Source organism: Rutilus rutilus (genome assembly GCF_951802725.1).
Source record: "Rutilus rutilus genome assembly, chromosome: 3".
NCBI classification, from domain to species: Eukaryota; Metazoa; Chordata; class Actinopteri; order Cypriniformes; family Leuciscidae; genus Rutilus; species Rutilus rutilus.
Genome location: NC_140211.1, coordinates 2,103,133 through 2,130,031, shown reverse-complemented (window position 1 = coordinate 2,130,031; position 26,899 = coordinate 2,103,133).

Below are 26,899 nucleotides of genomic sequence, written 5' to 3'. Positions count from 1 at the left end.
CCTCCCCCCCACACACACACACCTACACACACAAACACACACACACAGAGAGAGAAATTGACTGGTAAGACTGAAACAGCAAATTTTGCCCCAAACTATATAAAAATGATATAATCATAATAACTCCAAAACTATAGCAAGGAGAGTCAAAAGGTAGGTATCGTTTGAAAGAACTCTTTTTAAATTTTTTGAAAATATAAATTACATTACATTTGGACATTGTCCTGCCAAGAAACAGCGGATAAAAGACAATATATATATATAATTTTTATGATGATTTTGCATATCTTTCTTATTTGTCATGGAATAACTCAGGAAGGAAATAAGGTAGGAGGAAAATTCTTTTTTAGTGAAGTCCCCCTACATGTTAGCTGCATCTGGATAAAAATAATAATAATTTTTGGACAAAGGAATCAAAAGTTACAGCATTTGGAAAAGAGACAGCCTTTTTGTACAGTCTTTGACACCCCCTCATGGGCATTTTTTTCTTCATGAAGAATATCTTGTCATAAAAGCAATAGATTATGTTAATTTTGGGCTCATTTTAATTGTAATAATATGCTGTAAAAAATGAAGTGCCATTTTCAATTATCTGAGAATGTTTCATGAGCTGTATGATGTTTTTGACACATTGCAGTACATTATTTTATAGATTATGAAAAAAAAGAAATTCTATTTATCAGCAAATAACTCAGCAATACTTAAGAGTTTTTCAAAGTGGATACATTCACTGTAAAGTTCAGACTCTAAGCTTTCAAATGACATCAACTTTGTGTTAATCAAGGCAAGATTTTTTTAAAATATGGTAAAGAATATTTTCGCAGCTAGGTGGCGCCTGCTGGCGGTACACTCGGTTTTAGAGGGATTACTCAGCACTCGTTAGGAGTTAATAAATGTAATTAGATGCATTAAAAAACTGAGATCCTAAGCTTTAAAATGATATATAATTTGTGTTGTTCCATTCAGTGGTTGCTTAGTAATAATTTTTTTTCTTTCCGAATGGGAATAAATCAAATAAATAAATAAAAAAGCTATAGGCCGCCTATGGGCGGTTATAGGACATGACACAAATTAATACATTTTGAAGCCACTAGATGGCGCTCTTCTCAGTTGAAATTTTTTTTTTTTAGGCCTGCACTCTATTTTGATGTGAAATGTTGCATTTATTGAAAAAAAAAAAAAAAAAAAAAAAAAAAAAAAATTAATATATTAATTCTAATGGAAAAAATAGCTCATAAAAATTATATAATTAATGCAAAATATCATAAAAAATTCCAAAAATTCTAAATAATAATCAGAAAACATTATAGAACAAAAATATATTTGATTGGTTATCCTGAGAAAAAGTAAAGTAAGATTTTAAGGCTTCGCCCGTTTTCAGGCGGGAGGAAGCTAAGTGTGACTATAATACGAAGAAGCCCAGAGGGTTAAAGAAGATTAAAGAAAATAGTCCAACGCCGTGGTACAACGAGCACACTCAGGCACTTAAGAGAGCAGCCAGAAAAATGGAGCGCAACTGGAAGAAAACAAAACTAGAGGTATTTCGCATTTCATGGAAGGAGAGCTCGATTGCTTACAGAGAGGCTTTAAAAGCTGCTAGATCTGCTTATTTTTCAACCCTATTAGAAGAAAATAAACATAATCCTAGGTATTTATTTGAAACGGTGGCTAAACTAACGAAAAATAAAGCTTCAAGCACCGAAGTTTCCAAGCAACACAGCAGTAATGATTTTATGAACTTCTTCACTTATAAGATTGATAATATCAGGGACAAAATTATAACTATGCAACCGTCTACTACAGTATCGCATAAGGCAGTGCATTGTAGTCTCCCTGAGGAAAAATCTAAATCGACAACTTGTATGTTAGACCCTATACCGACTAAGCTACTGAAAGAAATACTTCCAGAGGTCATAGATCCTCTTCTTAATATCATTAATTCATCTTTGTCTCTAGGATACGTACCAAAAAACTTTAAGCTGGCTATGATTAAACCGCTTGTTAAAAAAACGCAACTTGATCCTACAGAATTAGTCAATTACAGGCCGATCTCGAATCTACCTTTTCTGTCAAAGATATTAGAAAAGGCAGTATCCTCACAACTGTGTTCCTTTCTTGAAAGAAATGATATCTGCGAGAATTTCCAGTCCGGATTCAGACTGTACCATAGTACAGAGACAGCTCTCGTTAGAGTCACAAATGATTTGCTCTTATCATCCGATCGTGGTTGTATCTCGCTATTAGTGTTACTCGATCTTAGTGCTGCATTTGACACCATTGACCACAACGTTCTTTTAAATAGATTAGAACATTATGTTGGCATTACGGGAAATGCACTAGCATGGTTTAAATCATACTTATCTGACCGTTATCAGTTTGTAGCAGTAAATTATGAGATGTCTCATCGATCACAAGTTAGATTAGATTAGATTAGATTAGATTCAACTTTATTGTCATTACACAAGTACAGGTACAAGGCAACGAAATGCAGTTTAGGTCTAACCAGAAGTGCAATAGCAGCAAGTGCAGGATATACAGTGGTTCCATAAGTGCAGAACATGGATATGTACTGAATAAATATAGAGTTGAATACTATTATAGACAAAAATTTACAGATAGATTGTCCTATGAATATAATATACAGATAACTATTACTGTGAACAGAGTTTACAGCTAGATATGTACTGAATATAATAATATACAGATGGCTATTACTATAAACAGAATGTTTACAGATAGATATGTACTGAATATGATATACAGATGGCTGTTACTATAAACAGAATTTTACAGATAGATATGTACTATGAATATATATACAGATGGCTGTTACTATAAACAGAATGTGAGCATAATATACAGATGGCTATTACTATAAACAGAATTTAACAAATAGATATATGTATAAGTTAGGCTAATGAGCAGTATAACAATGGATTTAAAGTAGTGCAAATAAAGTTTGGACAGAAGCTATCCGAGTGAAAGTGCAGTGGAAAGTAATTGCATATTACAGTTAAGGTACGATATTGCAATGTATATATAAACAGTCGGTACTGTAAATAAACAGTCGGCAGTGCAAATGAGCATATTCCAGTCAAGGTAGTAGTGCAAGATGCATATGTAAACAGTTGTTACTGTAATAACAGTCAGCAGTGCAAATGAACATTATAGTATTGCAAATAACAAAATGGAGGCAGGTGTGAGGAGGGAGAGGAGAGTCAATCAGTATATGAGGGGAGTGGGATCAATGAGGGTTAGAGTTTAATAAAGAGACAGCTCTGGGGAAAAAACTGTTCTTTAGTCTGCTGGTCCTGGTCCGGAGGCACCTGAAACGCCTGCCGGAGGGCAGGAGAGAAAACAGTCTGTGGGCTGGGTGAGAGGAGTCCTTAAGGATGCTGCGAGCTCGATGCAGACAGCGTTTCCTCTGGATGTGCTCGATGGCAGGTAGTGGAGTCCCAGTGATGCGCTGGGCGGTTTTCACCACCCGCTGCAGTGCCTTGCGCTCTGCAACAGAACAGCTCCCATACCACACTGTAGCACAGTTGGTCAGGATGCTTTCTATTGCACAGCGATAGAAGTTCACCAGGATAGTGGAGGAAAGCTGATTCTTCCTCAGTGTCCTCAGGAAGAAAAGGCGCTGGTGAGCCTTCTTGACCAGGCTGGAGGTGTTGGTTGTCCAGGTCATGTCCGCCGAGATGTGGATCCCCAGGAACTTGAAACTGGAGACACGCTCAACAGCCATTCCATTGATGTGGATGGTGTCGTGTGTGCCTCTTGACACTTTCCTGAAGTCCACGATGAGCTCCTTCGTTTTGGTGGTGTTGAGGAGCTGGTTATTTTCGGTGCACCATGTGGCCAGGTGCTTGATCTCCTCCCTATAGGCAGTCTCATCGTTGTTGCTGATGAGACCAATCACCGTAGTGTCGTCCGCAAACTTGACGATGGAATTAGATCCGTACACAGGCTTGCAGTCGGAGGTGAAGAGGGAGTAGAGGAACGGGCTTAGCACACAGCCCTGTGGTACACCAGTGTTGAGTGTGATGGATGTGGAGCAGTTGGAGCCTGATCGAACATTCTGGGGTCTGTTGGTCAAGAAGTCCAAAATCCAGTTGCACATGGAGGTGTTGAAGCCCAGGTCTCCAAGTTTGGCTATTAACTTAGTTGGGATGACAGTGTTGAATGCTGAGCTGAAGTCAACAAACAGCATGCGTGCATAAGTGTTCTTATTGTCCAGATGTGTGAGTACAGAGTGCAGTGCCATGGAGACTGCATCCTCTGTGCTCCTATTGCTACGGTAGGCAAACTGGTGTGAGTCCAATGTGGATGGTAGAGAGTCTTTTAGGTGTGCCAGGACCAGCCGCTCAAAGCACTTCATTACGATGGGTGTGAGTGCTACAGGGCGGTAGTCATTAAGGCACTTCGGGCTGGAGTGTTTTGGCACTGGCACAATGGAAGTGCATTTAAAGCATGTTGGTACAGCTGCTTGGGCAAGAGACAGGTTGAAAATGTCTGTAAAAACCCCAGCGAGCTGCTCCGCACATGCCCTGAGTACGCGTCCAGGGATGTTGTCTGGTCCAGCAGCCTTGTGCGCGCTGATCCTGCTCAGTGCATTGCAGACATCTGTGGAGGAGAGTGTGATCGGTGGGTGGTCAGCTGAGGATTTGAGCTTGGTGGCAGTTTCTCTGTTGTCTCTTTCAAAGCGAGCATAAAAGTCATTTAGCTCGTTCAGGAAGTTGACATCAGTGGCTGCGGGGGTGGAGTGAGAGGGTTTGTAGTCACTGATGGCCTGAATGCCCTGCCACATGCGCCGAGGGTCAGCGTTGGAAAAGTGTCCCTCTATCTTAAGCTTGTAGCAGTGCTTGGCCTCTTTGAAGTTCAGTATGGCGTACCACAAGGCTCAGTACTAGGACCGCTGCTGTTCACTCTGTACATGCTACCATTAGGAGATATCATTAGGAAACATGGAATTAGCTTTCACTGTTATGCTAACGATACTCAGCTCTATATTTCTTCAAAACCTAACGAAACTTATCAATTCACAAAATTAACGGAATGCATAGCGGATATAAAAAATTGGATGACTCATAATTTCCTACTTCTTAACTCTGAAAAAACAGAGCTTCTAATTATTGGACAAAAAACTTCCTCACGTAATAACCTAGAATACTGTCTAACACTCGATGGCTGCTCTGTTAAGTCTTCGTCGTCGGTTAGGAACCTGGGTGTGCTCTTTGATACCAATCTTTCATTTGAAAGTCACGTGTCTAGTATCTGTAAAACCGCATTTTTCCATCTTAAAAATATATCTAAATTACGCCACATGCTCTCATTGACAAATGCGGAACAATTAGTTCATGCGTTCATGACCTCAAGGCTAGATTATTGTAATGCTCTACTGGGTGGTTGCCCTGCACGCTTAATAAACAAACTACAGCTAGTTCAAAACGCAGCAGCTCGAGTTCTTACCAGAACCAGGAAGTATGAGCATATTAGCCCGGTTCTGTCAAAACTGCACTGGCTCCCTATTAAACATCGCATCAATTTTAAAATATTGCTGATTACTTACAAAGCACTAAATGGTTTAGCTCCGCAGTACTTGAGTGAGCTCTTAACGCATTATAGTCCGTCACGTCTATTGCGATCTCAAAATTCCGGCCAGTTACTAATACCTAGAATATCAAAATCGACTGCTGGCGGTAGATCCTCTTCCTATTTAGCACCAAAACTCTGGAACAGTCTTCCTACCATTGTCCGGGAAGCAGACACACTCTGTCAGTTCAAAGCAAGACTAAAAACACATCTCTTTGACCTAGCATTCACATAATACATTATAGACTTCTATAATTTAATGTTAGGCTGCATAGATTAGGTCAGCCGGAACCGGGAACACTTCCCATAACTCCTGATGTACTCGTTACATCATGAGAAGAATGGCATCTACGCTAATTTTAGTGTCTGTGTTTATCCCAAGGTTTTCCTGCAGCCTGCCGGATCCAGGCCGTATCCAGATCTGACGAAGGACCTTCGCCTGGACCCGATGACAACGCAGTGCTGAAGTGCCAACTAGTCTCTCCCTATGGAGGATCCCTCTACTACCACTATACAGATAAGGCGTTGTCGGGAAAATTTGTTTCGCGTTCCTACCCCAAAGCAACAAAATAAAATAAAATTCTTTATCAAAATTTATAAGGAAAGACAAGTACTTTGTTTAGGCTTGGCTTGTAGGGAATTCCAAACCTGCGTATTTTCAAATGCACATAACTATAGAACCCATTCTAAATGCGCATGTGAACGCCATCAGCGTTTCTCACAGGTTCGCGTTTAAAGTCTGTGTAGAGGGAATGGTGTCGTCTTAGCGGCCCCTAATTTAATAACAAATGATCGTCGCGACGGAAGCAAATCATTAAAAAATGAACTTTAGATGGAAAATAACTTAACTCTGCTATAAAGCCAAAACAATCTCTGTTACCTTAAATTATACGCTTATCTCTGTGAAGCTGCTTTGAAACAATCTACGTTGTTAAAAGTGCTATATAAATGAAGATGACTTGACTTGACTTGACTTGAAGAGACGACTCGACGCTGGCGATATGTTATGCCCTAAATTAATACATGATTAACTAACTGTATTTTTCTATGTACATTTCTGAAATGCACTCTCTGTAAAGCTGCTTTGAAACAGTATGAATTGTGAAAAGCGCTATACAAATAAATTTGAATTGAATTTAATTAAATTAATTATGGCACAAAAATAATAACGGAAAACATTTTACTTATTTTACTTTATTTAATGGAAGAGAGAACATCTGTAGCTGATAAATTATTTTGTATTTCTCCTTGTGATTTAATTGTGTTCTGTATTGTCTTCACATGTTAGAGATGATCACGATAGGATTGATAAACACCTAAATTTGCTGAACAAGAAATCCGCACCCTGACAAGTAAGTATTGGTTGAAGCAGACACTTTGCATTTAGTGGACAAATTCAAATGGACTGAAGTAAATGAGACAGTTATTGAGACTCTTAAATCTCAATTTATCATTTTGATTATTTTATTGCAAGAATCTAGCCTGGCTAACGTCAGACCTCTTCTCATTGAGACGTGGTCTGGGAACCGCATGTTCATTTTCTCGTATTTGAGGCGTAGTTTACGAATGCCCAGAGCCGTTTATTGGGCGCTACGAATGTCTATCAAATGCGCCTGTACGTAGCTCATAGCCAATCGTTTCAATTATACCAGATGACGCATGTAGAGCGGCAGAAATTCGATGAGGAAGAAGACGATGGGTCAGAGATTTATGTGTACACGATGGCGTTCAGCGACTAAACTACTTAGAACACTATCTAAGGCTGCATTGAAAGGTAACTTCGCGTCTGATGCCATGTTGGATCCATAGATATAAACAAACTGCTTCGGTGTGTCGCATAGACGTCGTCATCGTCTTGCTGCTCCCTCCCCGTTCGGTGATTGGTTCCCTTTTTGAGGGGAAAATCTGGTCCATGGTGTCCAGGCTGCCTAGCAGTGTGAATAAAATCGCGCAAGGCAGCATGGGGAAACCCAGGCTATCAAGAATCCAGAATCCACTAATAAATAAATTGTGACATGTAAGTAAAGCATGTACACTAAAAACACACCAATGTTTAAGAAGCTGTGGAAGTTTGTGGCCTTTTCTTTTCATTGCGTTCATTCAGGAGCTTATTTGCTTAAATATCCAACATCAGCATAATCTTGCAGATGTTAAAAACTGTCTTCTGTGTGCATGCTGCATTTCTTCTTGTAGCCTATATAGGATAAATGCAAGAACAGTATAAATGGATTAGAAAGAACACAAATATGAGCACTACTGTTCCGGCTTCCACTAAGCCGCTGGTATTGGTAACAAGAGTGAGCAAGTAATGGATGCGTACAAACTCCATGAACACAGATGTAAGATACAAACAGTGTCTTTCTTTATTGTGCTTCAATTAATAAACATTTTTGCTAATTAGCTTCCTGTGGTGTCTAATTCTTTCTAGTTCACAACATAGAAATATGAAGTCCATACCTTGCAGATATAGCGGACACACTGTCCATATTGTTCCTTAAACATCACTCTTTACCAATTAACCATAGTAAAACAAGCATTAGCACAAACCTGTACTGTCCTGCACGCTCTTGCACAGTCAAAAACCTTCATATTATCAATACACACCTGTTGTCTCGTTGATACCCAGGTATGAGCCCCGCCTCCACTCACTCACTCACTCACTCACTCACTCACTCACTCAGAGATCCACTGGTTGACGATCACACGTTGATCTGATTGGTTACAAGGTAGTTTGTGACGTCAGAAACACCAGCGATTTCAAAGCGTGTTTTTGAGACTGTCTTTGGTTCACTGCAGTTTTAAGGAGGAAATACTCAGCAATGGTGTCGACTTATGAATTTACACATGCTTTGTCTTAAAACATATTAAAAACACCAGATAGACACATAAACAACATTAAAACTTGATTTTCACTCCTACTTTAACTAGCAATAGAATAAAACATTGTTGTTGTAAATGGCAGCTTTTTACTGCATCATGAACATTATAATCATCTTTAGGTAGGCATCAGTTTCAACTCTGGAGGAGTCATTTAAATGAGCATATGCTAAATTAATGTGACTGTAATTCTGACCACTCAAAATTACAGAAATGAAGTGTTCACGCAAACAAACAAATGTACAAAAGCTTTACAAACGTGCATTCTGTGAAATGCCTAATGAAGATAGAAAAAAATAATTTAATTAATCAAAACTGATTCTTCTGAGTGTAAGTTACCATGTAAGGAACTGAAGCAAAGTCTGAACTGAGGAAGTGCTAATGATTGTGGAAAATATCTTTGTTAATATTGTTATAGTGTTAGTTCAGTAAATACATTGTTTGTTACAGTTATTTTACTTGTATACATAATGTGTTCTTATTAGCCAATCAGATGTGGCTACGTCATTATGTAGGGATTAGTTCACTGCTTGTTTACGTTTAGCGTCAGATGCTCGTAGGCTCCAGTGCGGATGGTTGTATATAAACCCATGTAAAGTTGTGTCTTAATAAGTAAAGTAAAGTTCCTGAACGTACTCTCTTTGTTGTGTGCTTCTCTTCACGCCTCCACGGATACTGAGAAACCAACACGAGAAAGCACAACAATATTGTTATTGTCACACATAGTTTTGCATAATTGTACAACTCTCTAAAAACAATTTATGTTTCATCACTACTTACAGGACAGGTGTTAACCTACAGGTGTCATGTCTTGCTTTCCAATTTACATTTACATTTATCTTTTAGGACAGAACAAGACTCAACTAACAATGCAAACACATTCAAAGTGTGGCTAAACCATCAGTGTAAGACAGAGAGCAGCTACCCAGCTAACAAAAGCATCTGCTAACAACGTTTTGTTAATGCAAGCTAAAAAAACGTTATTTCTGAATGTTCTGTAAACGTTCAAAACATCCAGTTTTTTTTAATGTTTTAAAAGCGGTTTTTCTTGGTTACGCGGACATTCCATTTCACCATAACGCAAACAGGAACGTTACTGTTGAATGTTCTCTGGACGTTCTGAAACAAGTATTATCATTTAAAAACTGTTAAACTAACATCAAACTAAACGTTTAAATTATGTTTTTGTGCTTTATATATTATAAAAGACCAGCTTTGAACAAACGTTCTATTAACGTTACTGGAAGAAGGTTTGATCATAACTTTCCCAGCCAGAACATTTACAACTAAAATGAGACGGTCAGTTCCTGATTCTGCTGCAGGGCGTCTTAGAAACTTCATTCTTCTGATACCACATTCTCTGAAAGACATTTTCTCCAGAAATAAGTTTCCACGACAGTTTGGCTTCTTCTGTCAGTCCTTTCTCTTTCAGCATCTGCTCTATCTGAAGAACACAGACCTTTATCACACAAGGCTCTTGGTAAGTCATTAATATATCTTCAGTGTTCAGTGTATTGAACTAACCTTCATTAAAATCTCTTTCTTCACTTCAGGATCATTCAAATTTCGACTTGATTTCACCTCCAATCTCACGATCTGTCTCTTCATCTCTTCATCTGTGAGAGAAACACACATGATGAAGTTCTCAGGCTAATAAAGAAGTTAAAATAAGGCCCCGTTTACACGTTCATGGTTATTTTGAAAAACGGAGACATTTCCCTTCGTTTGTGCCCTTCGTTTACACGCAAACGGAGAATTCACGTCTGAAAACGAGTCTTTCTAAAAACTGGAATGGAGTGGAGATTTTGGAAAACTTCGTTTGCATGTAAACTGAGGAGTGAGTTTTGGGGAGCCGACGTCACAGTATGTGACTATTTTCGGGATTCTGATTGGCTAAAGTGGGCTTGAGCTTCTCGTTACACTGCTCTTGATGGCATATACACGGGTTCGTGTATACTAACACTTTTCTGAAAACTGACAGGTGTGCACGATGTTATTTTTGAAAATGGAGAGGGGTGAAATGTCCGTTTATGAAAATAGCCAGCCACGTGTAAATGTAGCCTAAGTGACAATGTCAAGCAGCTGTCCAAGAAAATTTTTAATTTCCTTAAAACACTTTACAGTAAGGTCTCATTTGTTTAGATTAGTTCACTGTATTAGTTCATCTGAACTAATAATGAACATTACTTGTACAGCGTTTACCATGTTAATTTCTAACATTTACTAATAAGGCAACACTCTGTTAACATAAGTTAATGCAGTGTTTCCCAACCATTGTGCCGTGACAGGCTGTCAGGTGTGCCGTGGAGAATTATCAAATACCGAAAAAAGAAAACAATAAATAAAAATAAATGCTACAAATAACAATATATAGTTCCGGTCAGGCGGAAACCTTGTATCTCTATATTTGGTCATTTTTGTTTTATTTTATTTTTTAAAAAAATCAATCCTATGAGCAGTTAAGTTAAATTGCAAACAACTCACCATAGCAGATAAATGCCATTTTTTTCAGACACTCCCAGTCGTTCCAGGATCCATCAGGAAATATGTGCACACAAAGCTGGTGGCCACCATCGTTGTTCGGCTGTCCGCTACTCCAAAATCTGAACTCGGATTTGCTCTTATCGGACCAGATCCAGGGAGAAGTCACTGTATTCCGATAGAGTCCAATCCACATGTCTTCTTTAAAGTTGGGGAAAGTTTTTAACAGCTCAGCAAGTTCTGCCTGGTCATCAATAGTGGCGAGATCAGTGTGTTTCTGTCTGCAGTACGTCTGTGCATCTGACCAGCTCATACTCTCAGGAATAATGTGAAATACACGGGAATTCACAGCGGAGCTCAGAGCTGTGGAGAGACATTAACCCGTCACACGGCATTTATGTCTTAAGTGAATGTAAACAGTTGAGAAAGAAAACGCATGAGTATATTAGATCTGTGCAGTCGGTCTTATAGTGACAGCAGCCTAATAAACCTGCTATCGTTATTAATGCTAATCAAATGACAAAAAAGGGAGAAAATCTCACTGCTCTCTCACTTTTGTAACTTTAACAAGAATAAATGTATATTTAATTTACACAGTGAAGACCATGCAGTGTTTTTATACATTTGATTACTTTATGCAATTTACGTAGTTTGTTCTATTGTAGTTTGTTTTCCTGTATACTTGTAATTAATTTCTTTATTCATGGTTTACTTGTCTTCAGTAATATTGAGGTTTTTTTAATATAGTTAGGCTAGTAGTTTTTGTGATATTGAAAATGGTTATAAGAATTATTAAATTTCAATGGTTTAAAACAAATGTTGATATCATAAAAACCTTATTTAAAGCAAAAATAACTATATTGTGATATATATTGTTATCGTGAAATAAAATACCTCGTATCTTGTTATAAGATTTCGTCATATCGCCCACCCCCATCAAGCCCAAGGGTAAATATTTTAAGTCAAAAGGGTTCATTGACAAACAAACTGGGAATCCCTGCATAACCCATTATTTAATTTCTTGAAAATCATATTCATACTTATGTAAGATGCAGATTCAATATCATAAACTCACCTGACAACAGCACAAAGATCAGATCAATCCTCATCATGACGACACGCCAACAGATGATCACACTGATGCACAACTGAACTGCTCTTTTCAGGGACGAGAAAGGTTGTGTGGGATTCGTCCACTTTGTAAAGCCTGTGATGCTCTGTTTGGAAACTTTTTACGTGAAGCACCTGTAGACATTCATATTTTGCATTGAAAATAACATTCAAAGAGTGTCAGCAGAGATTTCCATTTCTATGACACCCGAGCTGTGTCTGGCTATTGATAACAGATGAACTTTCCCTGACAGCTAATAACCCTTCAGCCACCAAATGCAAAATATGGTAAAAACAAGCCCAGCTAATTTCTGAAACAAGCATTAACATAAAAAAAAATGTAAGTGAACATCCAACTAAACCGTTTCAGAATTTTTCTTTCCACGAACGATGTATAAATGACGTTTGACATTTGAGAGAACCATTCCAGAACGTTAGCCAAACTTCTGAGAACGTACCTTTTTAGAAAGTTTGTTCACCAAAAATGTTAAATTATCCCATGATTTACTCACCTTCAAGCCAGCCTAGGTGTATATGACTTTCTTCTTTCAGCCGAACACAATCAGAGTTATATTAAAAAAATATATCCTGGCTCTTCCAAGCTTTATAATGGGAGTGAATGGTACCTGAGATTTGAAGCCCAAAAAAGCGCATACATCCTTCATAAAATGGATGTGTAAAAATTCCAGCTAAAGAGTGACCTCTGACCCCACACGACGTACTGACGAACGAGGAAGCAAAGAGAATAGAGCAAAGCAAAACACAGGTTATGACCTACCGTTGTTCGCCGTGGGCCGGAGCCTGCTGCCATCCGCCATGACGGGGAGAAGATCGCCCAGCTGGTGGAGGACCAGATAACAGCGCGTTGTGGGAGCCGGACCAAGATTTTTATTTTATTTTTTCTCTCCCCTCTCTCGTCTCTGTCGCTCATCATGCTTCCGTCTCATTTACTCTCGTCTGTCCATACCCCCAGGTACCGCAGCCGCCGTGTCCGGTCTCCCCTGGAGGAGGGGGATGGGGGGGGGGGAGTAGAGCGCAGTCTCGTGGGTACCTCCTGGCCTGCGAGGGACGATGGGGGTATGTGACGAGCAAGACGAGACCAAGGGCCGTGGGAGAGCGGCACGAGGTCGGTGGCGTGATTACTGATGAGTGACACCTGCGCAACGCACCGGTCTCGTATCTCTCACGGAGGAGCGGAAGCATAAAAGAGGAGCAACGACAGTGAAGAGAGAGAGAGGAACAGGCCTGAGTTTGTGTTGTGTTTGTTTTATTGTGACAGCAGTCATCCATGAGGGGCTGCTGTCTTTTACTTTTGTTTTCTATTTGTTTTATTTGTATCATTAAAATGTATTTGAATGTTCGCCGGTTCCCCCATAACAATGAACCTCGTTACAATCGGATTTATATCCATTTTTCAAAAACACATTTATGTAACCAGGTGTGAATTTAATCGTTTTGATCAATCAGATAGTTATCCGATCTGAGAAAACACATGAAGTGGCCAGGTGTAAACAGCCCCTTGGTTACCCTCACTCTATTTACACTCACAGTCTTGGTTCACCCTTTGTTCTGGTATTAGTCATGTTTTTGCTGTTTAGTCTAGCTGCAGCTGTTGAGGTGTGTTATTTTTACTGTGATTTCCTAGTCTTCCGTTTGAAATTTTTAATAAAACATCCTTAGATTTTGATTCTGGCTTCCAGTGAGTGTCTGAACCCTACAGTGTGACAGAATACCAGAACCTTCAAAAAAAAAAAAAAAAAAAAAACTGACGGCAAGATGGGCATTTACCTCACTCCTATTGACCCGGCTGATCTGCTTCTCTCTGTGTCTCAAGATGCCCACCCGATCGAGGAATGTGTGGAGGAGTTCCTCAAGCTCGCCCATCTAGTGCCCTGGAGCAACAATACCCTGAAGTCCATCTTTTGGGCTGGATTGGACGATCATCTATTTCCTCACGTACCTGCCACAGCTACCACATGTTCTCTAGCCCAATATATTGAGTATGTGCTGTGGTCACAGTCACCCCAGTCAACTCCAGAGTCCGCTCACAAACTCACTCAAGCCAATGAGTTCATTCCAGCCCCAGAATCTTCCACATCCAGAATCTTCCATGAAAACGGGAACCCTTTGGCCAGTTGTTAATAAGGTTCTGACTTTATCTTATGTTTGTGTTATTATAGTTATTATCTAGTTTACTGTAGTTTCACTTTCCGCTTTCCACGTGCCCAGCAACAGTGAGGCCAATCAGCAATCCCCCTTATTTTTCTCCACCAATCAGACAGTCTCTACTAGCGCAACTCCGAACTGTTGTCAGTATGCATGTAAATTTCATCGGAGACACTCGCTCCATTCCTGATCCGATATATCTAGAGAAAATATCTTTATTCTTCAGTTCTGCTTCATGCGTCCATGAGAATGTGAGTCTATGTAAATATTGTTATCTTTTCCTTGCTTAGATTAATGGTGTATGTGTACGATTCCGTACACTTTACTTTGCCTATCGATGTGTGCTTTCCTGGAGCTAAATAACCAAACCAAATTTAGGCTACATGATAGTTTCACACTTTCCCATTTCTTTGATAATGTTTAGAGCGATTTCACCGTGTTTTTGGCTGTGCGCATCGTAAGCTTTAACTCTGATCACATGACACCAGCATACGCTCTCTGCATGTTTTCGGATGTGGCGCGATTTAACCCCTTCTTAGCTAAATGTTATAGCGCTGAGTTTTGGTGGTTTCCAGCCAACCAGGCAGTTTAATCATTTATGTCTGTGCAATTCAAGATAGTATTGTATGTGCCATTTGTATATGTACTAGTTGTATAATGTTTGGCACTTTTGAGATTTGTTTATTGTTATATTCTATCCATTGTAGCGATTTAGAAATCTTCTTTTCATACCTCAATTGCATTTAATGTTATAATGGTGATGAATACTTATTATTCATGAGTCCACTTTTATTTTCTGTTTTATTTTAGAAACCATGAACAAAACTCACATCGTCTATGTCAAACTGTTTCATTAAAGAGTGGCATGAGAGTGTAAAATTCGTCCTCATTATTGTTCTGACCGGACAACCTGGGGAGATTGAAGATTTTGTATTAACCCTAAGTACAGTCCTTCTCAGAGGTCACAAGTTTGGGTCTCCTTCCTGACACCTCTTTTATACCAGTGGCAGTTTCTACAGGATGAATAGAAAGGACATGGTACAGGAGATGAGTGGAGTATTGATATCTCACTGACATTATCCTGCTGTACTCATTCTGTCAAGCCCACAAACAATCATATGTACAGTAAATTGAAAACATGTGGGTCCTGGACGGGACGTGGAAGGTTTGAGTACCCTACCCCCTCTGCAGCTAGAGCCTTGTCCACGAGACACACCTATGCTCTGAAGTGGAGCCTCTTCGTCACCTGGTGTTCTTCTCGCCAAGAAGATCTCCCAGAAAATGCCCGATCAGGTCTGTGCTCTCCTTGCTCCAAGAAGGGTTGGAACGAAGATTGTCTCCTTCCACCCTGAAGGTTTAAGTGGCTGTGATCTCTGCGCACCACAACCTTGTGGATTCTAAGACGGTAGGACAGCATGACCTGGTCATCAGGTTCCTTAGGGGGGTCAGGAGGTTAAATCCTCCCCGCCCGCCTCATATGCCCTCTTGGGACCTCGCAGTGGTTCTATCTGCACTGCAGAGAGCTCCCTTCGAGCCATTGCACTCATTTGAGCTTAAGTACCTATCTATGAAGACGGCGCTCCTGGTCGCTTTGGCCTCCATCAAGAGGGGGAACTGCAGGCATTTTAGGTTGATGAAGCGTGCCTGGAATTCGGGCCGGCTAACTCTAACGTCATCTTGAGACCACAGCCTGGATATGTGCCCAAGGTTCTATGATGGATTTTTTTAATTAATCATAACTAACATTTATTTTTCTTACAGGAACAACACTTATATACTTTTGAATGTTAACTGTTTCCCCTTTAGGCGAAAACTTGTGACTTTGAGTGTGTGAGTGTATAAATAACAAATAGGGGAAATGAAACTAGACATATCTAGGTTTGAAACCTTGTGATTATGAAGTAATCAAGAAAACAGAGTTTGCTTCTACCAAGTAACAGAAAAAAGAATATTATTGCTGCGCAGAAAGTTAGTTAGGGGAACAAGTTAGAGATAGGGGACGTCGATTGTAGACGAGACCCAGATAGACTAAACGTCGACTGTAGACGTTCGGGGACGACAATTGTAGACGAGACCCAGGTAGACTTAGGTCAGGTGCAAAATAGAGAAAAATCTACCACAATTCCCACCACTCCTTTCAGGGATCAGGTAACGTCTCCGTTCCCTCCTTCAGGGAACGAGGGTTACATACGTAACTGAGACGATGTTCAGTGTGTTTGACCCCTGTCAGTTTACACAGACCTACAGGTTTCAATAACACAGACAAACAAATAAGTGTCAAATCAGCAGCTGCAGACTATACCACCAATGCTTATAGGTGATCATGCTTTTTCCATTGTTCAACTTAACTTTGGACATCAGAGTTTCTCCATCCTTTAACTCTTTCCCTACCAGCATTTAAATAATAATAATTTTAAAAAGTTTCCAGCCAGCGCCAGCTTTTTTTATCATTTCAAAAAACTTTCATGGCCTCCAGAACATTTAGTTCTATGAATATCTGAACATACAATATATCAAAAGAAAGAACAGAGTCACTGCTTTAAATATGATTTATTCTAGCTTCATGCATTCTTTTATTATCAACACTTGAATGTGGGTAAGACATGAAACATTTGAAATGGGTCTGTAATTTGCCATTTCACTAGGATCTAGTTGTGGTTTCTTAACGAAAGGGCTTAATAACTTAAAGGTTCTTGGGACATGACCTAGAGATAAAGACAAGTTCATATTATTGAGAAGAGGCTTCTGCCAACTATTTCCGTAATTTAGTGGGGATGGGATCTAATAAACATGTTGTTGGTTTGGATGCAGTGATAAGTTTATTTAGTGCTTTCTGTCTTAACTCTTTCTTTTTTTTTTTTTTAAGTTGCAAGACAGCGCCAGGATTTTTGATCAATTTTACAAAAATGTCATGGTCCCCAGAATATTTTGTTGTAGGAATATCTGAACATGCAATATATACAAAGAAAAAAACGGACCCTCTGCTTTAAAAAAGAAAAAAAAAACGTGTAATCTAGCTTAATGCATTCTTTTTATCAACACTTGAATGCGGGTAAGTTTCATAAAAAAAAAATTGTCGAAGACTACGTCCGGATAAGATTCAGAATGATGATCAAAACATGGAGTAGATCGAGTCCATCAACACCTCAAAGCTTCACAGTCCCATACCTCTTCCTGGGTCGACATTTCATTCGGTAATGTTAGGCAGTTCTGATTTATGTGTTGTTAAATGTTGATGATCGCGTTATTTACATATGCATCTTCTTACATGCTATCTCTTGTTTCCTGTTTTAATCCAGAGATTCTGTACTCTTTTAGAAGATGTGTCATAGCGCCCCCTACCTTATAACGGTGAAAACACGGAAAGCTGGAAAATTCTGTCAATGGTGGGGAAGCATTGTCTAATAAATGACAGAAAATTCCATCATTGGTGGGGAAAGAGTTAAGATATAAAGCACTGCAGTTGTTCTTGAGGGGAGATAATTATAAGAATCATAATTGACACTGTCAAAAGTTGTACATTTATAATTATATTTCTGATACTTACGATTTCCCACGCCGGAGCCCCGGGGTTCGAGGCCCGCACAGAGCGGGGCGAGTAGGACCTGAGGGGTTACAACAGTAGCTTGGTGGAGTAAACTCATTAAGACTGATATAGCCAGGTTTCAGTAAGGCAGTGTACAAACTATTATCTGTGATCATTACATTTTCAATAACCGTCTTTGGTGTGAGAGATCTAATGTTTAGGAGCCCAAGCTTTAGAAACTGTTTTTGTTCAGTTATGTTGGGGTTTTCTGGTTTAATCACGATCAGATTGTTTTCTAAATCCTGTAGCAAATGTATTACTTGACCTCACTATTCAGGGAAAAGACGCAGTTTCCATTTCTATCATTTAAACTGGGTAGAACAAATTCTATGATTTGCGATTTGGTGCTGGAGATGTATAGAATATCCTGGAGATATGGTCCGACAGAAGATCTGCACCGATTCTGCTGGGATACAGACCATCAGCAAGTCACTCCCAAAAAAGATTCCAATTATTTACAAAGAGCACTTTCTGTTCCTTACACCATGACATTAACCATTCACTTAGAGCAAATAATCTACTATGTTCTCGTAGGTACGCGAGAAGTGGTCCTGTAATTTGTGTTCTCCAGCTTTTTAACTTTTAGGATTATGTTACTGTTTTTATGATTTTTGTATGTTTTATTCATCAGTGTGGGTCTACTATGTGGTTTAAAAGTGTTAGCAAGTGATCTAATGAATAAACGAACGCATGCATGAATAAATGCAATCACACACATTAGTGACGGAAAACATCCTAGTTGACCAATTTATACAGAAGAGAAGCCAGAGGCGTTAGTGAGAATCCACCCATGCTCCATTTACATCCATTTTATGCAAACTTTTCATTGTCAACTCTCAAACATTTACATAAAGGTTTATGCACTAGGCTGAGGTGGATTTTTTGGGAGTTTTGCCAAAGTCAGCATTAAGTCGTTGAAAACAGATTTCATGGCAAAAAAATGCTATTTGTAACAAAGGTTTTTGTATTATTTTGCAGATTAAAAGAATCCTGAAACCAAGATACATTTACTTAAAAGGAAGTGTACATACAAATTGTGTAAGATATTAAGACTTAATATAGATACAGGGACTGTATCTGTCATGTTTTGAGTTTGTTTTTGGTCTGTTTCTCTGTTTTGATCATGCCTGAGTTTCATGGTAATTTCTTCTAGTTGTTGATTAGTTCTGTCCTCTCAGGGTTTGTTTACACAACACCGTTTTCAACTGAAAACTGCGTTTTATGCTTTTAACAGCGTTTCTGGGGCCTGAAAATGCAAGCTTTTGAAAACGGGTTTTGAAACCGATGGCTTTAATGTCTCCATTTAAACAACAAAAACATGAATTTGTGAAAACGGTAACGTCATGCACTTGTATATGACATGTTTCTAGGGGTGTTTCTTGACAAAGTGGCACCGCCAACTAATACAGTCATTTTCGCAGATCTGTGTGAACAGGGATCGTTTTGACAACGTTGTCGTCTATTTTTAATACACTGTTGTCGTGTAAACACCCTCAGTTTCCCCTGTCTGTTTGTTACCATGGTTACAGATTGATTTGAGTATTCAATTCAGGTGTTGCTCATTTAGGGGCTGTTTACACCTGGCCACTTCATGCGTTTTCTTTGATCGGATTGCTATCCGAGACGGATTTGAATCCAATCACTCAAACCACTTCAGGAGGAGGTCTGGGCCGCATTCCAGACGAAACTGGACAAGTGTAAATGCATCTGGTTGTTGAAACCACATATGTAAATTTTACTTCTCCCAAAAATGCTAAAAAATAAACTCGTGAGAGCGTGTTATAAGCTATATGTCATGTTATAGCCAGATATGACGATGCTACTGCAACACTCATCACCGCAGATGAGAAGCTGAGCATTTATTCATTAAGCCAACGTGCAAACTATCGCAAATCAAAGTGAAAGTAAGTCGCAGACACTTAACACACAATCATCTTCATTAAAAGTAAAGAACCGAAATAATCTTACCAGGGCTGTTGCCGCTCTCTCTTATTGCGGTCTTTGATTTAGCAATGTTAGCTGATGATCAATAGAAGCATATCTGTTGCTTTCGGTGATGTGCACTCCATTAAATCTGCATATAGCGCAGGAATTGAAGATCGGATTTATATCAGTTTTGCAAAAACACATTTATGTAACCAGGTGTGAATGGAATCGTTTTGATCAATCAGATAGCTATCCGATCTGAGAAAACACATGAAGTGGCCAGGTGTAAACAGCCCCTTGGTTACCCTCACTCTATTTACACTCACAGTCTTGGTTCACCCTTTGTTCTGGTATTAGTCATGTTTTTGCTGTTTAGTCTAGCTGAAGCTGTTGAGGTGTGTTATTTTTACTGTGATTTCCTAGTCTTCCATTTGAAAATTTTAATAAAACATCCTTAGATTTTGATTCTGGCTTCCAGTGAGTGTCTGAACCCTACAGTGTGACAGAATACCAGAACCTTCCAAAAAAAAAAAAAAAAAAAAACAACTGACGGCAAGATGGGCATTTACCTCACTCCTATTGACCCGGCTGATCTGCTTCCCTCTGTGTCTCAAGATGCCCACCCGATCGAGGAATGTGTGGAGGAGTTCCTCAAGCTCGCCCATCTAGTGCCCTGGAGCAACAATACCCTGAAGTCCATCTTTTGGGCTGGATTGGACGATCATCTATTTCATCACGTACCTGCCACAGCTACCACATGTTCTCTAGCCCGATATATTGAGTACGTGCTGTGGTCACAGTCACCCCAGTCAACTCCAGAGTCCGCTCACAAACTCACTCAAGCCAATGAGTTCATTCCAGCCCCAGAATCTTCCACATCCAGAATCTTCCATGAAAACGGGAACCCTTTGGCCAGTGGCAGTTTCTACAGGATGAATAGAAAGGACATGGTACAGGAGATGAGTGAGGTATTGATATCTCACTGACATTATCCTGCTGTACTCATTCTGTCAAGCCCACGAACATTCATATGTACAGTAAATTGATGTCTGATGTATACTGAATTTATGTATACTGTAAATGATTATATATATATATATATATACAGTATAATATACACACACACATATACCACCTTCATTAAGGAGGAGTTTATATATATATATATATATATATATATATATATATATATATATATATATATATATATATATATATATATATATGGTTTTATATATATATTAATCCTATGCATTTTTAAATACATCCTTCATTTAGGAGGACTTTGATTTTGTTAATGGTTGCTCTTTAAGATATACGTGCTACAAGAAGTCACTGGCTATTTTCCATGTAAATGCATGGCCATTTGAATGAAGAGCCTTATGTTGTAGCAAAGTTCAAATGGAAATTAGTGTTTCCATACTGAAAGATTTTGCATCTGTGACAGACAACAGGTTTTGCATTAAAGATAACTTGAGTAAAAACTGATAAGAATACTGAATTAGTCGCCATCAACCTCCAGTCTGTCCACTGCTGCAGGTAAATGATCATCATGTTTATTTGTTCAATGAATAAATCCCATCACATAGAGACTCTTTCACCTACAGTAGATATCATCATATAGAGACTGTGTCTGTTCCCCGAATTAGGAAATACAAAAGAAATTTAAAATTTAAGGGTAAAATTTTAATTGATGTTCAACAAATAAAAAACAAATATAATGCAAATGATAAAGCTTGGGTTGCTGAATATTCGATCCCTTACTTCAAAAGCACTCATTGTTAATGATATGATTACAGACTATAATCTAGATGTGCTGTGTTTGACAGAAACCTGGCTAAAACCAAACGATTACATTACTTTAAATGAGTCCACCCCACAAGATTACTGTTATAAACATGAACCTCGTCTGAAAGGCAAAGGGGGAGGTGTTGCTGTAATTTATATTAATATTTTCAGAATTACTAAGAAATCTAGTTTCAAGTATAATTCTTTTGAAGTGTTGGTGCTTAATGTAACACTATCTAGTGTAAATGATAAATCACTTTGAGATGTGTGCTGGCTACTGTATACAGGCCACCAGGGCACCATACAGACTTTATCAAAGAATTTGCTGACTTTCTATCAGAGTTAGCACTGGCTGCAGATAAAGTCTTAATTGTTGGTGATTTTAATATACATGTAGATAACGAAAAAGATGCATTGGGATTGGCATTTAAAGACATTCTGAACTCTACTGGAGTTAGACAACACGTGTCAGGACCTACTCATTGTCGTAATCATACTTTAGATCTAATATTATCACACAGAATGTTGATGCCGTTGAAATTCTGCAGCAGAGCGATGAAATCTCAGATCAATATTAGTCTCTCTGTTTATTCGAGGTTTACCACAGTCCGCCGGATCCAGGACGTATCCAGATCTGATGAAGAACCCGCGCCTGGACATGATGACAACGCAGTCCTGAAGTTGCAACCAGTCCCTCCCTGTTTACTGAAGTAAATTTACTGGATTTGGCATCATTAATGTTATAAAAATCAACATATTAACGTTATAAAACCAAATGTCTATAAGAACTTTATGCAGCATAAACCTCCATAAATTAATTATTTTATAAGTGTAATTCCACCTAGTTTTGATTATGTGTTGTTGTTCCTTTCTGTCAAAAATTGAAGTTAGCAAATTGACACATAGGGCTGCTTATAGCTGAAATGAACTTATTTCATAATGCATGAACTTCACACAATAATCTTATTGCTAAAATGTCAATGTTTTCATTGACTAAAACTAGATAGTTTAGGTTTTCTTTGACTAAAACTAGACTAAAATGCAGAGACTTTTAGTCGTCTAAAACTTGACTAAAACAAAATAGGATAAGGTTAAGTAAATTTGATAAAAACTAACATGAACATTTAACACAGGACTGAGACTTAGACTAAAACTGAAAATAGCTGACAAAATTAACACTAGAATTAACCTGTCTCTTATCTTTGCAGGGATGGTGAGAGATTGTGACGGCTGAATCCTGGAAGGCACACACCTCAGTTGCCGCAGGTAAGTGAAGTCCAGGTGAGAAGGTGAGTGGTGACGATGGGTATAGACGAAGGAGAAGAGATCCTTAGAAGAGACAGAGGAGGATCCCGACGATGCAGTGGACGGCCTCTTCCACGAGCGGCAGGACGATTGGGATGAGACTCGTGGAAAGTGATTAGTAGAGTGAGGTCTAAGATGTCATCTCTGGAAACCCAAGAGCGTTTCTTCGGGCCCTAACCTTCCCAGTCCACCAGATATTCAGCCGCCACATTGTCGGGAGTCCAGAATTTCACTGACAGTGTAGATGGTGCCATCCTCCATGAGAGGGGGTGCCGCCATGGGACCCAACTCTGTGGAGTAAGAAACAGAGGAGTGCTGAGGTTTTGGAAATGAGACATGGAAGGTGGAGTGAATTCTATAGTGAGCAGGGAGTTGCAGTTCGCACGTGACTGGCTCCTTCGCCATGCTTCGTCAAGTAATATAGGTATCTGGGACTCAATTTTCTGCAGGGCAGGCACAGCTTGATGTCCATCGTTGAGAGCCACACCATTAGCCTGAGTTGGTCTGCAGGTGGTATCCGGAGGAGAGGCTCACGGTCACACCTAGGAGAGGGAAGAATCCCTTCCAAACATGTGAGATTAATTGTGGTCTGCGATACAAAACGAGATCTTCAGGAGGGCCAAAATAACAGAATACATGATTAAGGCAAGGCAAGGCAAGGCAAGTTTATTTATATAGCACATTTCATACACAATGGCAATTCAATAACAGTTCTGCTGACTCAATGACCACGGGGAGACCATTGAGGGGTACCAACCGGCAGGATTTAGAGAATCTATCCACAATTAAAAATATACAGGTATTACTTCTGAATGAGGCATATTGGTGACCAAGTGTACTCCTGAGGTGTCCAAGGTGGATCAGGTGGACACCCCGACGGAACGGTTTCGGAGGCACTACATTAGCAATTTGCTCCATCAAGGACCACTGGATGGGACGAACGATTAGGCTAGAAGGGATCACAGGCATGAATATGGGAGAGGAAATCAGCTTTGGTATTTTTTTTATTCAGGATGATAGGTAATGGAGAAATTGAATCTAGAGAAGAACCTGCCAGAGGTTAAGTCTCTTCGTATCACAAAGATACTCCAAGTTCACATGATCGGTGAGTACTGTGAACGGATGGTGAGCGCCCTCTAGCCAGTGCTTCCACTCTTCCAGAGAGAGTTTGATAGCGAGGAGTTTGCTGTTACTGATATCATAATTCCTTTCCGCCAGGGGGAGTTTCTTTAAAAAGAAGACACATGAATGGAGTTTAGGAGGGTTCCCCTGCTGCTGCGATAACATGCTGGTGAAAGCCCTCTTGAGATTATTACCCCTGCCTGTTTCCCCCCATACTGGCTCTGCTATACAGTGCAAACGTTAGTTAGGCAACATGTGCATTTAAATTAGTACTTATTTATTAGTAAATATTTTCTAATTATTTTCATTGCTTATTTTTCAGTGCCAGAGCATACGCACATTATATAACCACAAACATTTTCTTTTGATTGTTTAATACTAATGTATTCGGATGTGGTTATATGTACTCCGGAGGTCCAGTTTGGTGAATACTCTAGTACTGAAATGCATCATAAAAATAAACCAAAACTCAGCAAATACTTCCCACACAGACATGAGACATGATGTTTTAGAAAGCTTGACGTGTCTTTTAAAGGATTAGTTCACCTCAAAATGAAAATTTCCTGATAATTTACTCACCCCAATGCCATCCAAGATGTTCATGTCTGTCTTTCTTCAGTGGAAAAGAAATTAATTTTTTTGAGGAAAACATTTCAGGATTTTTCTCCACACAATTGGCTTCAACGGCAACCAGAATGTTGATGTTCAAATCAATGCCATTTCAAAGGGCTCTGAAGTGCTTCAAAGGGCTCTGCACGATCCCAGCTGAGGAATGGGGTCTTATCTGGCGAAACGATCGGTCCTTTGAGACGGCATTGATTTGAACTTCAACATTCTGGTTGCCTCAACGGCAGTGGAAAAGAAATTAAGTTTTTTGAGGAAAAAATTTCAGGATTTTTTTTCTGGAAAAATCCTGAAATATTTTCTTCAAAAAACTTAATTTCTTTTCCACTGAAGAAAGAAAGACATGAACATCTTGGATGGCATTGGGGTGAGTAAATTATCAGGAAATTTTCATTTTGAGGTGAACTAATCCTTTTAATGAAGTAAGTCATATTGAAAACAAATATTCTGTTTATATAATCCGTATAAAACCAACTAGAGGTATTTTTGCATGTGGCCATACCCATGCACTGTGCAAGCCATTCATACAGTAATCGTCCATGTGTGACTGTAAATTCCCCCATCACCTCGACAAAACATCAAGCTTCGTCAGGTTCATCTACTTTTCATCAAGTTTGGAAGCAATAAGCCTTGAATTTACCTCAGAAGAAGAAGAATGCGATTAATCCAGCATAGGATATAATTTCTGACATGCAAATAATTTATTCTTACTTACATTAGTTAACGTGTTGTTACATAAACTTGTACACATTTTACTAGTTGTGAAATAGCCTGAAACATTGAAATAGGTTATACAGGCAGGTAGACAACCTTTCATTGCTAAATGTTTAAATAAATCTAAATGTTGTATGACACGAGGATGTTTTTATGCTCTGTAATACTGTATAAATCACAGTACAATATAAAAATAATATGAGCGTTTACAGTGTAACATGATGAATATTACAATGTTTAGACTAGTGTTTACTGTGAAATACCGTGTTTGTAAATAAAATATCGTCTTTCTAAAACAAAACATGTCTTTTTACTTTTAATTTTTAATCAATATATTTATTTTATGTGAATGAGTGAGCTGGATTTTTTTCACATCCTTTTGAAGCAATAATTCTAGGCAACAAGATCCAGTTCTCAAAAGTCTTGTGAAGAAATATTCAGTATGGGTTTCATGGTCTTATTTCAGTGACTTATTTTTTTTTTTCTCTTACCACGCATAAACAACATTTTCTAAAAACGACAAACTTTTACATGCATTCTGCTCACATATTATTGTAGCAGAGTTTGTGCTGCATACAGTGTAATCAGACTTTTGCCATGAAAAATATTAGAATTAACAGAAATAAGCACAAATGGCAGGGCATGTCAAAACATCTCCAGGGCCCAGAAAATACCTCAGACACCAGAGGGTTAAATATGAAAGTAACACGGCAAGGTACTGTCTTAAGGCGAGACAGTACAGGTGAATAGGGTAAAATTGTTAACTTACAGATATCACCATCAAACTTTACCAGTTGATTACTCACATGAATAGGAGAAAAAAAATGTATTGCAAGTTTCCTGTCATTTTATTTTTAAATATGCTAATGAGGCTATATCTAATTAAATATGCGTTAATTAGCATATATTTTGAAGTGACAAATCTGACCATTGAAAAAAACAAGGTTCAAAATTATTTTTGCATTTTGTTGATATATTCAATGAAAAGACATTACCAGAGGGGATTATGAATATCCCCTTTTGTTACCCTGTAAATCAGAAAATACTGCCAATAGCCTTAAAAAATTGATTTCCACCCTATTTTTAAGCATAAAATGTCATATAAATCAGGCCAAGAATGATATATCAACTAATCCCTCTGGTCAAACCTTCACAATATAGTTAGGAATACCACTGTAAAGTTTGGTGTATGTAGGTGCTACAGAAGTGGAAAATCGTCACTAGGAGTGTGAGAAAAAACTCATTTTGAGAAAACGGCCTTTAAAGATTTTTCCACTAATTTCTATTGAAAGCCATGAATTACAGACACAATATGCTTTAGGTCCAAGTAAAATCCATGCATCACACTGTTTAACATCCAAAACTCATTATTGCTTCATCATCACTGATCATAACATCCAAAACAACACATCAACAGTCCATCACACAGGTGGAATGGAAAAACTAAATATATCACATATTTAGCTGTCAGTGGAGCTGCTGTACCCTCTCCTAGGAGAACTTCCAGCTTCTTTTCTGGTGCTGGTGCTAACTTTGGGAAGTTTTATTCTTTTGGCTATTTGTCCAAGGTGTTAAATCACTTAGTGAAGATACTTTTTTCCCAGTGGAGGA